The following is a 3,975-nucleotide window of genomic DNA, read 5'->3' on the forward strand; positions in this document are numbered from 1 at the left end:
TAAAAGATGCACGTACAATGTCTTCTTTTGCGCTTTGCGAAAGGCATGTTCTTTATAGAGGAATTCGTTATAATAAACGAGCGAAACTGCAACGATGCAATGTGGGTGAAAGAGGTCATGTATTTCGATTCTGATGCTCGATTATTCTTTATGAGCCTAATACCTTTGTCATTACACACTAAAATAAAAGTGGTTGCATTAATTAGAATTTTGGTTGAAAATGAACAAATTAGAATTTTCTTATTGACTATTATAATTTCAGTTGAGAATTGAATCGAAATCAGAATTCTTCTAGTTTGTTTTCAACCAGAAATTTTTCTCAGTGCAATGAAAAAAAATGCTTTAAATATTTATTTGTGAGATATATGTTTATTTTACTCTGAAATAAATCCTTATTTAATATGGTGAAATAAATTTTATTTTTAGCAAATAAACCATCTATTTTGTTTACAATTTGTTTTACGAATAATACGAAAAATAAAATTTTTTATTTCACAGAAATGTACATTTCGTCGTTACAGTTAAATTTTTTAATAATCAATAAATATTAAAGAAGACATTACAAGTTACATTTGCATCTTGTTTCTTATTCTTTTCTGAGTGACACTTTAATCTCGGTTATATAATTTACTTTTTATATAACTTTAATTAAATTACTTTTTATATAACTTTAATCAAAACTTTAACCTCGATTATATAATTTACTTTTTTTGATTCTAACGATTGGAAAAAGATAAAAAGTGACTTAACCAAGATTAAAGTTAATCTCTGATAAAAATGAATTTAGTCTTTTAATTTTTTAATATCTATTTTATGTTTATGCGTTTTTATATTTCTAAAATATTACTTACGTCTCTCTCATCAAAGAGAATTTAAATAAAAATCTTATGAATATTTTTAAGAACTTAATTATACAAACTTTTTTTATCTGTGTAATGTAATATTTTTCAATTGTTTTTTTTTGTCTTTGAATCAATAAATCGAGCTATTAAATCTGTCGAAAGATTTAACATCTGATATATACCTTGAAGCAAACGATTGCAATAATATAAATAAAAAGACAGGTGATTCAAAATAATAACTTCCAGACACGTGCATTTTTAGACACAGATACATGTTGCTGCGTTTTCGTGTGTCATACAGACGAGACAATATATGTTTCATTGCAGTTAAAGGGGCATCCGGTCTTTTAATTGGATTCCCTGAATTTTCAAGCGTCGAGTTATAGCGAATATTGCTCCACACACATTCGACAGATTCACGAAGGGACTATTGAAGACAAAGCGCAATCAATATTTCATATATGATCAATTACGATGTAACAATATGAAATGGTAATTCAATCTATCTGAAAGATTCATTTATTGAGATTAAAATGTGCAACTCTTTGTGAAATATTTATTGTAGATTATTTAATATTCTTTCATATATCTGGCCTATATTGAAGAGAAATAAAAAAAGCTCTTTTCTTTGAATTAAAAAAATTAATCTGAACACTAATTTCAGTGTGAATAAAAAAAAAGTTAATTTTGTAGAGATCAAAATCAGAAAGATTTTTTCACATCCAGTTTTTCTTGAATTTTTTAGTATTTAGAAACTTTTAAAATACGAATACTAAATATTTCAAAATATTTTATAAGCTTTATAAAATTAAATTTATGATTATATATAAATTAAATTTTCTATCTTTGATATTTTGTACATTTGATTTAAATATCTATTATAAATTATTAATACGATGCAGATGCCCGAACAATGAAATCTTCGTTGAATTTTAATGCTTTATTACCCAATCGCTCACGATTTCGCTCGTAATTCAAAAATACACTTCGTTAATTAACTATATCATAAGATATATAAATAAATAAATATTTATCAATGCTAACAGAAATAAATTTGAGATAAGATATCTCTTTATCAGGACAATGACGCAGTAACGTACGAGGCGAAGATGCAAAAATTCTCAGGCACCCTAGACAAATCGTGCCCTTTGTCGGCAATTCATATTATACATTGCGCATTCATTGAATAACATCTGCTTAAATAGTACAATGGTCTTACGAGCGTACCGTTGAGTCCTTTTATTGCGTCTCAAAGAACTTCGCCGGTTCCCGAAAAGGGTCGACCCTTCGAAATCTTTAAGATGGCCGGGGCCCCGACATCTGTCCTCTTCGGCCAAAGTAGGGAAAGGGGATTCCGCACGTGTCTCTCTCTCCCTCTCCCCCCCGCCCCGTACAGGAACACCCGAAAGCGTGGCTCATTGTGTAGATACGGCCCGCGCGAAACGGGAAGTGGCAACTGACATCTGCTTTGCGTCACGCGTGATTTGTGGGTCGAATATTATTTTTGGAAATTCCATGAGCTTCATCGTTGCTACAGCCGTCAAATCGTTTCTTTAAAAAGGTGCGACATGAACGTCTAAACGTGAAGCGACGTAGACAAAACAACGTTTCGACAACAGAATTAAATCGAAATGCTCGGAGATTATTAACATCGATAGAATATAATTAACATACGTAATACATGTGCACCAATTACGTATCCTTGGCTCGATTTAGGTAAAATTCGAAATAGTTGAAGCGTCCGTGGTGTATCAACTGTCGACCAAGAGTGAAAAACGTCAGCCTCTTTAGCTCAGTGGCAGAGCACTGGTCTCGTAAACCAGGGGTCGTGAGTTCAAACCTCACAGGAGGCAAATTATTTTTGTTCAACGTTCTGCAATGTTTTTCTACAATGTTTCACGCAATCTGCACTGAGGAAAAATATATAATCAAGTTTAATAAATATTTAATTGAATAACGTCAAATATTTATTAAAAATACAGAGGTATATTTATTTGATACAAGAATCATTAATTTAACAATATCATTCTTTATATTGAACAAATATTTATTAAAATTGACTTATTTTTTCTCAGTGTGCATATCGTTTTCATTTCTTACCTTTGTCTCGACGAATTACTGACTCTTCTAAAATAAATTTTTAATAGAAAAAATATATATATAAAATCTGAAAATCTATGCAAATATTCAGAAACATTAATATTGAATTTCAACAATATCACATTTTTAATCTAATTTATTGCAGATTAAATAATAAAATTAATTTGCCTTTATATTTATGATTTAATTAATTAAGAAGTGCTGTTAACAGATCAATAACCATTCTATTCTAGCAAAAAAATGTATATTTGTTAAAGTGTAAAGAGCGAGAAAAATAGCGCTAGATCGGCTAAATCCGCAATAAAGGAGCGATTTAGGGATATTCCGATTGCGAAGGACGAGATAAACTCCGGCAATTAAAACGAATCGCAAGCCGAAGAGATCAGGAGAGAAAGAGCGAGGAGAAGACGAATCGACATTCGGTCCGCATTCGCGGTCTCGGACACGAATGCGACCCACGTATATCCGAGATGGGGGGAGGATACCCGGTCCGGTTCTCGATATTCAAGAGAGTTACCCCGAACAGCGCGTCGTGTCGTTTCCGTAAAACGTTCGCGAAGCAAGAAAACCGCGAGAAAGAGAAAAAGATTGAAAGAGAGACAGAGAGAGTGAGAAGTACAAAGCGAGAGAGATCGGAGAGGGGCATGTAGAGGGTTCGACGGGGGTTATACGAGCGGAATCGCGACGTGGGAGGAGGGGGGTTCCTGGGAATGTTCGCCTCCTCGGCGTTCTGCCTTCTACTCTCCATCCCCTTCGTCTTTCCCGTTTTCACAGTGCCCGCTGCTGCCGTGATGCCGAGAGCGGAATACTAATTTTTACGCCGGAGACATGAAGAAACGTGTGCGCGCGATCGATCCGCCGGTGCCACCGCCACCTTCCGCCGAGGGTTGCATAGCATATAGCGCATCGGGGGTGCATGACCGAGTGCTGCGTTGGTTAGGGGTTAACAGCGCCCTGCATGACGCAGCTTTCTCTTTTCTTCTCTCTCTCTCTCTCTCTCTCTCTCTCTCTCTCTCTCTCTCTCTCTCTCTCT

The 3,975-nt window shown here is 34.2% G+C and overlaps 1 non-coding gene across 1 annotated transcript; it reads left to right on the forward strand.

The window, feature by feature from the left end:
• Positions 1–2,623: 2,623 nt before the first annotated feature.
• On the forward strand, positions 2,624–2,695 carry Trnat-cgu. Its single transcript has one exon. It is a non-coding gene; the product is annotated as a tRNA-Thr (tRNA).
• The last annotated feature ends 1,280 nt before the right edge of the window (positions 2,696–3,975 follow it).

This window comes from Atta colombica, unplaced genomic scaffold (assembly GCF_001594045.1).
Source record: "Atta colombica isolate Treedump-2 unplaced genomic scaffold, Acol1.0 scaffold100, whole genome shotgun sequence".
NCBI classification, from domain to species: domain Eukaryota; kingdom Metazoa; phylum Arthropoda; class Insecta; order Hymenoptera; family Formicidae; genus Atta; species Atta colombica.